The 11017-nt window shown below is 41.7% G+C and overlaps 1 long non-coding RNA gene across 1 annotated transcript in view; it reads left to right on the top strand.

Moving 5' to 3' along the window:
• The first annotated feature begins 1278 nt into the window (after nucleotides 1–1278).
• LOC121029107 (uncharacterized) overlaps nucleotides 1279–11017 on the top strand; it is a 17157-nt gene continuing 7418 nt past the window's right edge. The window contains exon 1 of the long non-coding RNA XR_005789592.1: nucleotides 1279–1327. This is a non-coding gene — a long non-coding RNA (uncharacterized LOC121029107). The remainder of the gene's footprint in view (nucleotides 1328–11017) is intronic.

Below are 11017 nucleotides of genomic sequence, written 5' to 3'. Positions count from 1 at the left end.
TTCCTTCTGGTTGTAGGGAGGCCACAGAGTTACCAGGGTCTGCTTTGCTCACAGTGCAATAAAGACAAATAGGTCTTATCGACCCTTCCATTGGAGGGTAGCAACAAGTTCCTGAAGGGGAGCAGAGTTGAGAGGACTCTGGTTGTAGAGCACGGAGGAGAAGGAGGAGGAAAAGGGGCAGACGTGAACCCACTACAATGAGGGTTCTTGGATGGGAGCCTTGAGGAGCAGCTCTATTGGGAGCCAACCTAACAGTGTCCAGCCCACTCTCCACGAAGTCTTTTCCGAGCACCTAGAGGCCTTTCTCCCTAGAGAGTGACACAGCCCTCCAGCTGGAACTACCCTGTACAAGGGCTTTGTCCATTCATGCTTTGGCTCCCCTTGGAATATTTGGCTGGCTTAATATCCCAACCTTATAACCATCCTGGACCCTGGCAAACCCTAAGAAACGCGTGGTGCATTTGACCTGTTGTAAACTAAACCCTGGTTAACTCTTACGACACCTGGGGTGCTTTTGGTTGGAAAAACTGGCTTCAGGTGTCCATGGCTCTGGTGTCACTCACCAAAATGCTAATTAGCGTCAAAAAGCTGATCATTTTAGGGGTGCCTGGGTGGCTCAGTCAGTTAAGCATCCGACTTCAGCTCAGGTCTGATCTCACTGTTTGTGAGTTCAAGCCCCCCATTGGGTTCTGTGCTGACAGCTCAGAGCCTGGAGCCTGCGTCAGATTCTGTGTCTCCCTCTCTCTCCGGCCATCCCCCGCTCACAATCTCTCTCTCTCTCAAAAATAAATAAACATTAAAAAAATTTAAAAAAAAAAGCTGATCATTTTGTTGACTACAGTTGTCACTCATTCATTCGACAAACCAGTATTTCTTGAGTGCCTAACGCGTTGCTTGGTACTGTCCTAGGTGCTGGTGATAAAGCAGTGAGGGAGAAAAAACAAAACAAAACAAAACAACCACAACAAAAAACCAAACACATACCAAACCCCCTTCAGAATGAGAAATCCCTGACTTCACGGAGAGATAAGAAAATTAGATAAGATTATAGACTATAGTATGCTAGATAATGTGAAGCCATAAGAAGAAAAATAAGGCAGGGGAGAAAGGGAGAGAGATAAGGAGTTGAGAGACAGAGAGAGAGAGAGAGAGAGAGAGAGAGAGAGAGAGTGCCTGTGTGTGTGTGTGTGTGTGTGTGTGTGTGTGTGTGTGGAGGGGCGTGGGGTGGGGCTGCGGTTTTATAAAGGTTAGCCAGGAAAGAATTCCTAAGAAGGCAACATTCGAGTCAAGACCAGAAAGAGGTGACGGAGCGAGTCATAAAAACCAGGTAGGTGAAGGGCATTCCAGACAAATGACAACACAGTACAAAGATCCTGAAGCTGGAATGTTCCAAGAACACTAAGGAGGCCAGAGAGGCGGAGTTGAGTGAGGAGGGGGAGGGTAGGGGGAATGAGGGCCAGAGAGGGAATTGGGCAAGGGGGGGGGGGGGGGGGGAGGCAGGTCAGAGTGGGAGGACTTTGAGGCCATTGAAAGAACTTTGGCATTTACTCCAGGGGAGATGAGAGTCCATGGCATCGGTTATATGGGAACTTTTCATTTAATACCGTTTTGGGGAGCAGATATGAAGATACAATGGCGTGGGTAACTGTGTAGGGAAGGAAAATAACTAGTGCCCATTTACAGAGAAGTACATTTCTATAAGTAAGGCACTGAGATTGCTGTTTGTCTGCTACGGACTCACATCTTGTCTTTCCTTCAGCCCCTATTATATCTGTGTCTCACTCCCTCACTGGGTTCAGACTCTGCCCCAAGGCTGCCTCTTCAGTGAGGCCGTCTCTGACTACTTTATCTGAAGGAGTGCCTCTCCCTCTCTAGTCCCTTATCCTGTTTTATTTTTCTTCAAAGCACTCAGCATTGCCTCCACTGTAGCATAGTTGGGACTCAGTGGGCGGGTTCAGCTTCTGTTTTAACAGCATCACTCTGGTTACTATGTTGAGAATGTACTGAAAGGATGTGTGAGAAGAGCAGGTAGACCAATTTACTAACAGACTGTTGTTTCTCAAGGGTTGTGAGATGATATGTCACAGTTCATTGAGAAGGTCTTGTGTACATGTTAATATCATTTATTCATTTCATCATGGGCACCGTTGTTTATGGGCATACACATTCTCTGTTCTTAAACAATCCTGAGAAATACAGTGTGCCACCGGACAATTGCCCCTGATTTTTTTTTAATCTAAATTACACAGAATAACAAGATAGAGACACCGAGAAAACGCTCCCCTAAACTGAGAAATAGTACTGTGCTGAGAACAGACAAATTTTTCGGACTGTCGTCTCTGAGGTTCCCGAAACAAAGCTGCCATCTTCCACTATAATAAATAGATGTATGCATTCTTTGAGACAAGGATGAGAGAAGATGGAATTTTTAGAGGCGATTCCTTGGTACCACTTATTTCTTCGGCCTCTGAGGCGCCTGACCCTTTTAGGCCTAAGGACCTTCCCTGGGACTTGTCTTCCTTTGGCTAAACAAAACAAAAAGAGTGGACTTGTCTTGTCAGATGCTTCAGCTCTGCGGGATCTGGAATGAAATCGCGCTTTTGCAGAGGAGCAGAAGTTGTACAGCTTCGCACCCACAAGTATACACACACCCAGAGGATGTATACACACACCCAGATCCATACATATATGTCTAGATATATATGAAGATATAAATATGCATACACGGATAAACACAAAGCAAGCTTTGCACAGAATGCTTGGATCTTTGACCCCTGAGTATCTCTTTTTGTTACTGGCAATAAGCTGGCCAGGACAGGGATTTCTCCTCCCCCAGGGATGGGGTGGTGAATTGGCACACCAACTCAATTTCTCATAAGACTCCCAGCTGCCAGCAATAATGGTCCTAGAATCTTGTAAAGGAGCTGGTACCCACGCTCATCCTTTTGGTCCCCAAGCTCAAGGCTATTTCCCCCTATTTGTGAGCACATCTCAGTACTTGCCCCATAAAAAGGAAGGGTCAGAGAGAGGTGGGGTCCCTCTTCTGGAGCACAGCCCCATGCTGTGTCTAGTTGTACCCAACCCAAGTTTGTCTATCCCCAGAAGAGAAGAAGGGGCCCTTATGCCTGAGTTCCACCCTGCACTAAATGACACTTGCGGGTGGTCAAGAGCCCTTGACTTGACTGCCATTCAAAGTGGTGTGGAAGTGGGAGATGGGGTGTGCTGGTTGAGGGGGCGGAAACGGAAGTGATGAGAGGAGGGATTAGTAACTTTGCTATCCTTTTATAGCATGCTTCTGTAGGCTTTTATTTGTTAAAATGAACATACATTGTAATTTAACATCCAGTCAATAAAAGCAGACCCTAAAGATATTAACCATACTGTGCAAATGCAAAGGATGATCATCATTTCAAGGTAGGTGCTGACCTGCCCTCCTGTGGCCTTTGGTGTCATTAGGAGCACTTGGCCAAGCACTCGTGTTTTGCTTATGCTGCTCATGTTGACGGTAAACTTAGGGTTATTTCCCAAGACTCATTGTTAGTAGACTTGCAAAAGAAAAAAAGATGTTTTGTTGCTCACACAGATCTTTTAGAGGTATTGAGCTTTTAAAGACACTTTTTTAAAAAAATGAGGTAATTTTAGAAAGAAATTAAAGCTTTTGGGTACCTTAGCCAAGAGTAAATTTGAAGAATTAAAAAGGTAATTGGACTGAAACTGGGTTAATCAAACCAACTTTCAGAGCTAAAGGAATCACAGGGAGAGGATAGCAATTTGACTGTGGAGCACCCCAGACATTGTCTAACCCTTCTGACTCTTCAGTTTCTTGTTCTTCTGCCCTGATTGTTTAGGATTACATCTTTTACAAACTAGTTCTGATCCTTCGATTCAACATTATGATTTTTGGTCCTCATTTGACTTGTACTCCTTTGGAACCAAAGTTAGTGTGGTCTTTGCTTCTTTGGGTATTCATTCTCCTACATTCAGGTCCCTACCTTACTACTTCTCTCCTAAATTGAAAATCATGGCGATCGTCTCACTTTGAAATCATAGATGTTTTATGTATGTATGTATGTATGTATGTATGTATTTATTATTTTACTTTTTTTATTCTCGAGTTAACATATAGTGTCAACTTGCCTTCAGGGATATTGTATGTATTTAAAAACTAAATTGTCAGGTGTTGTTTAGTTTTTTTTTTTTTTTTTTTTACATTTTTATTTTTGAGAGAGAGAGAGAGGAAGAGAGAGACAGACAGACAGCGTGTGAATGGGGCAGGAGCAAAGAGAGAGGGAGACACAGAATCCAGAGCAGGCTCCAGGCTCTGAGTTGTCAGCACAGAGCCCAAAGCAGGGCTCACACTCACAAACTGCGAGATCATGACCTGAGCTGAAGTTGAACACTTAACCGACTAAGCCACCCAGGCACCTCTGTGTTTCGGTTTCTGATGTTGCTGTCCAAGGCAGTCTGTTCCTTTAATTCTATTGCCTGGGTTGCATTTCAGATTTGTAGAAAGAACTGCATTGATGCCATTGAATCTAAACATGAGGGCCTGACACCAGAAATATGCACCAAAAAGTTAAGCATTTGCATGGTTTTCATTGCTTGGGTAAAGTAAGTCAACAATTCACGCCATTTTAAGTCTTCTTAACCGGAGATTTTTAAAAGACCTGGCTTGAAAAATGCACGTGTGTGTGTGTTAATTCAAATGTCAGGCAAATCATCAACATGGGTTATACAAACTCTGACTTTCTGTGGAAAGATCTGTAAATTTCAGAAATTTAAGACAATGTACTTCAATTGTTACTAAGCCTTTTTTAAAAACACCACAGTCTCTGATTTATTTCCTCATCCTCCCTCCCATTATTTGAGAAACATATTGGTAAAAGTAATTTCTTTCACTTTTCTATCTCTTCTTGTATTTTTTTTCATGTTACCGTTTTACAGATGATTTATTTATATTGGCTATTGTAGTTCCCAAACATCACAAGGCTTATGTTTATGCATTTGAATCTTCTGGGACTCCACCAAAGTGATTGCTTTCACCGCGTTCAATATTCATCCTTTCCATATCAATGAGTTTCTAGGGGACTTTCCACAAAGCTCTTGGAGCCAGTGCATTTGCCTGCAATTTTATCTTGGAATGCTTTAGGACTTGAGAATAGTCATAACAAAGAAAAAAGAAAAGCTACCCATCTACGATATGATTAAAATCATTAAAAATTAGACTGACTTTAAAAGATAATTTTCATCAAGCATATAATCTTAAAAAATTTCAGACTTTCGAATGTCCCTTCTCTGCAAAGAGAGCTTTCACACTATTCTTATTTTCTGAGTTTATACTCTAATAAACTTTTGCCTGCTGCTAAAAAAAGAAAATCAGAAAATATAGTGTTTGAAATTGTTTTGTTTTGTTTTGAGAGAGAGAGAGAGAGTGCAAGCAGGGGAGGGGCAGAAGGGGAGGGCAGGGCAAGAGCACAGAGAGGGGGAGGGAGAGAATATCAGACAGTCTCCATACTCAGTAAGAACCCAGAGGCAGGGCTTGAGCTCATGAACCGTGAAATTGTGACCTGGGCTTGATCTCATGAACTGTGGAATTGTGACCTGGGCTTGATCTCATGAACCGTGAAATTGTGACCTGGGCTGAAATCGGTTGCTTAACCTACTGAGCCACCCAAGTGCCCCTTGTGTTTGAAGTTTGGTTATTAGTTTGGCAGGCATACAGAGGTCAGCTGTGAGACAATGACTGTTTTTTTCCAAATAACATTTCTTAGTTCATATTCCTGGCAGAGTTGTTGGGGTAATCCATCTTTGAGGGCTATACCTGAAAATAGTAGATATGAGGTCTTTTTAAAAATTTTTTTAATGTTTATTTATTTTTGAGAAAGAGAGAGACAGAGCATGAGCAGACAAGAGGCAGAGAGCAGGGGAGACACAGAATCTGAATCAGGCTTTAGGCTTCTCACTGTCACCACAGAGCCTGAGCAGGACTCAAACTCATGAACCTCGAGATCATGACCTGAGCTGAAGTCAGACGCTTCACCAACTGAGCCACCGAGAGGCCCCGAAAAAATAGATATGAGGTCTGAAATCTTTCAAAATGGTGGGTTGCATTTTGGTATGCTAACTCCTTTCTTCAGTGTCTCATTTTAAAAATGCTTCTCTTAAAATTTATTCTCCCTTATACAGGGAGAAATTAAACCAATTAAAAGTGTACACATGGGATCCTTTATAGACTTGAAAATTCAGAGATTGCTTACAACAAAAAATAAGTAGAGTGGAATTTTAATAACCAAGGCAAAGACCAATATATACAGCCCCGACTTCTCTAAATAGGAAAAGATTCCTGAAAACAAAATATCCTGATTGTATTTTATGTTGAAAGACTAAAGGGAGACCCATGAGGGGCGCCTGGGTGGCTCAGTCGGTTAAGCATTCGACTTTGGTTCAGGTCATAATCTCGCAGTTTGTGAGTTTGAGCCCCGCATAGGGCCTGGGGTCTGCTTCGGATTCTGTGTCTCCTTCTCTCTCTGCCCCTCCCCCACTTGTGCTCTGCCCCTTCCTATCAAAAATAAATAAATGTAAAACAAGAATTTTTTAAATAGAATAAATAGGGGCAGCTGGGTGGCTAAGGCGGTTGAGGGCCCAACTCGGTTTCGGCTCAGATCATGATCTCACAGTCCGTGAGTTCGAGCGCTGCGTTGGGCTTTATGCTGACAGCTCAGAGCCTGGAGCCTGCTTCGGATTCTGTGTTTCCCTCTCTGTCTGCCCCTTCCCTGCTTGTGTTCTGTCTCTGTCTCTCTCAAAAAATAAATAAACATTAAAAGAAAGGGAGACCCATGAGGCTTGGGGTGTTCCAGACATGGGTGCAAAATGTCTACCTGCTAAGTGGATGGGCTCTTCAAGTGACATGGTCAGCTAAATGCCACAAGAAGGAGTCTCAGCAGGACTGAGGGCAGTTGATGTCTGTCGCTTGAATGAATACCCCCAACTTATTGGGTTTTAGTAATAGGGTCTTGTTTAGATATTGCTACCATTTATAATTTGTGTGACTGATTTGCATAAGTATATATAGTTCCTCTTCATTATTCATGGATTCTGTATTTGCAAATTTGCTTATTTGCTGAAATTTCTTTGTAACCCCCAAGTCATTATTCACAGTGCTTTTGTGGTCATTTGCAGACAGGCATGGGTGGGGGGGGCGGAGGGTGAAAACTTTTGAGTCGCCTGGGGCACATGTGCCCAGGGGAGGTTGAATTACGAAGAAAAAAACCAAAAAACAAAAAACTCGCCCAGAAAGAGACACTACTATCACTGTTATTGCTGTTATTAGTTCTTCTGCCATTTTTCAGATACATACGCATTCACAAAATCGGGATATAATGTAAGACTATTTTGCGGCTTTTATTTTTTTTACTAAACATTATATTATTACCGTGTTCTATGCTTTCAATAGTGTTTGAAGATCCAATTTTAATAGCTGCATTCTATTCCCAGCCACACATGGCATGCCTAGAAGCTTCTTGGGCTAACCTAAGCCTCATTTTCTTTTCTTTTTTTCTTTTTTAAAAATTTACATCCAAGGGGCGCCTGGGTGGCGCAGTCGGTTAAGCGTCCGACTTCAGCCAGGTCACGATCTCGCGGTCCGTGAGTTCGAGCCCCGCGTCAGGCTCTGGGCTGATAGCGCAGAGCCTGGAGCCTGTTTCCGATTCTGTGTCTCCCTCTCTCTCTGTCCCTCCCCCGTTCATGCTCTGTCTCTCTCTGTCCCAAAAATAAATAAACATTGAAAAAAAAATTAAAAAAAAAAATTTACATCCAAGTTGGGATATAGCGCGATAATGATTTCAGGAGTAGAATCCAGTAATTCATCCCCTGTATATAATACCCAGCGCTCATCCCAACAAGTGTCTTCCTTAATGCCCCTTACCCATTTAGCCCATCCCCCCACCCACAACCCCTCCAGCAACCCTCTGTTTGTTCTCTGTATTTAAGAGTTTCTTGTTTGCTGTCTATGTTTAAGAGTCTCTTCTGTATTGTCCCCCTCCCTGTTTATATATTATTTTTGCTTCCCTTCCCTTATGTTCACCTGTTTTGCATCTTAAATTCTACATATGAGTGAAGTCATATGATATTTGTCTTTCTCTGACTAATTTCACTGAGCATAATACACTCTAGTTCCATCCCCGTTGTTGCAAATCTGAGCCTCATTTTCTACCTTCAAAGAGGCTGGGGGTTTGCAACTGAGTGCTACCTGAACAAGAGTCTCTTTAGAAAGTCTAATGTAAATGTTTTACAGTTTTCTCCCAAGTGCTCAGGGACTAAGTGTAAGAGCATGAAGTACAAGCATTTTGGAAACCATTTGGGAGTTTCTGGTAAAACTCCCAAAATGTGTTCATTTCCTGGTGCAGCAATTAAATATGCTTCAAGAGGAATTCGTACACTTGTCTGCAAAAGGAGAAAAACATTCAGAGATGCTCATTCTAGCCCTCCATAAAACTACAGTAGTAAAAATAGTGAAACAGTAAAAAAAAAAAAAAAAAATTGCAACTAACCATAGTGACCATCAATAAGGGAATGGATAATAAGCGTTGGTGTATTTGTGTGATGGAATACTAGAGAGTCATTAAAAGAAATGGGATGCAGCTATTTACATCATCTTGGGTAGATCTCAAAAGCAGAGCGCTGAACAGACATAGCAAGTGGCAGGACAATACCTTCAATTCAGTTTTCTTTTTTAAGTTTATTTATTTATTTTGAGAGAGAGAGACAAGGCGTGTGGGGGACAAGCAGGCTCCATGCTGCCTGAGCAGAGTCCAACTCGGGGCTCAAACCCATGAAAGTGTGAGATCATGACCTGAGCTGAAACCGAGAGTCGGATGCTTAGCCGACTGAGCCACCCAGGGGCCCCAATACCTTCAGTTCATTTATGACCATCTGGTTCAGGGATGCACACATGTACGTGAATATAAAATGAAGGAGGCACAACATCATCATGTCAGGCATGCTCTCTCCGCCTCTGATCTCAGAGCTGTTCCTGGCTGCACAAGAGTAGAGGGAGTTGTGAAAGTTCCCCATCTGCTGGACTGGAAAATAGTGGTTTCCAGACGGAGTCTCCAGCTTCTATTCAGTATTTGTTTCCCACTGTGAAATTTCCACTCCAGTTTCAACTCTTCAGGACCTTGTCGGTTAACTACTCCTCCGGGCATGCATCTGCTTGGGCAACACAAAAGACGCTAAGCCACATCTTCAGATTTCCTGACATCTGCATACATCTGGTCAAGGAGAGGTGTGGCTTCTTCAAAGATTTTGGAGCATTGCTTCTCGCACCACCCTCTTTCAACACACCTTCTTCCTGGCTGCCTCCTGCTCTCAGGTTTAATCTCAACTCTGGGGGTGGGGGGGTTGGTGATAGCTGGTGGATGTTTTGTCTGCTTATCATACCTTCTCATCCTCCTTCTTCAGGTTACAGCACTCTTCCTGTTTGGTATTCGTTCCCTCTTTTCCTGGTGTTCTTGGTGAGGGTCCCCTCCCCCACTGGTGAGGAGGATTCCCACCCCCTCACCCCCACAGTCCCGTGACCCAAGCAGGACCAATCAGGGCCGTATCTGAACTTCACCTAAGGGAGGTGGGAAAAAAGTCTTCTTTGTGGGTGGATCTGAGGCTACGGCTCCAGGAAGCCATCTTCCTGTGTGAGGTGGAGGGAGGCTGTGTGGAGAAACAAGCAGGGTGGGTGTTGGGTGTGGGAGGAAGAGAGAGTGAATCCTGGTGTTAGGGAATTCTCTCGGAGGCCTGGTTTCTGCAGCTCACTCTTCAGGCATGTGAATAGCCCGAGTATCCTTCCCAGGTAAGTGAGCCAACACCTTTCCCTTTTTAGTTCTCCTCTTTTGTGACCTAAAGAGCCCTGGCCAATAGAGCTATCCCTTACTGAGACGCTCCACCATTGCCTGGCCTTTGTGTGAAGAGTCCAATCTTCACAGAGTTCTTTGCTTCCCTCTTTCAGTCCCTCCACATGGACCTGGTCTCTACTGGTACCTTTTCTCATGCCCTTCTCCCCTCTTTCCAAAGGGATAGCCAGAATCACCCACACCACCCACACCAATATTTCAGAGCCTGGTCTTTTCCGATAACGTATTTAAATACATATGTATAATATACATATGTAATAGATGGACACACAAATATATATAAAATAAATATATTAAAAAGACATATTTTTACATAATACATATTTATTTTATATATTTATATATTTATTATATGTATTTCCACATTATATATTTTTAATTTTATTTATTTTTTATTTGAGAGAGAGAGAGAGCATGAATCAGGGGGGAGAGGCAGAGGGAGAGAGAGAGAAAATCTTAAGCAGGCTTCAAGTTCAGTGAGAAGTCCACCATGGGGCTTGATCCCACAACCTTGGGATCATGGCCTGAGCTGAAATAAAGAGTTGGACGCTCAAATGACTGAGCCATCCAGGTGCCATTGTAAGTGTGTGTGTGTATTTTAATATATATTAACATATATAATATATTAACATATATAAAATATGTACTAACATATATATTAACATATATCTGCACTATATATTATACATAGTATATATATACTATATGTACTATATATACTATATATTATACATAGTATATATATGTACTACATATACTATATATATATAACTATATATAACATATATAACTATATATATAACACACATATATAACATATATGTATATATGTATATATAACATATATATAACTATATATACATATATAACTATATATATAACACATATATAACATATATGTATATATGTATATATAACATATATAACTATATATAACATGTATATATAACACACATATATAACATATAACATATATGTATATATAACATATATAACAGATATATAACAGATATATAACTATATATAACATATATATTATATATTATACATAGTATAATACATACTGTTATACATAGTATAATATATACTAACATATATAATATTATACATAGTAT

The sequence above is a fragment of the Herpailurus yagouaroundi genome, unplaced genomic scaffold (assembly GCF_014898765.1).
Source record: "Herpailurus yagouaroundi ecotype Mexico unplaced genomic scaffold, PumYag 139, whole genome shotgun sequence".
Classification (NCBI taxonomy): Eukaryota; Metazoa; Chordata; class Mammalia; order Carnivora; family Felidae; genus Herpailurus; species Herpailurus yagouaroundi.
The sequence above is the reverse complement of the archived record's forward strand: the minus strand, read 5'-3'. Positions and strand labels throughout refer to the sequence as shown.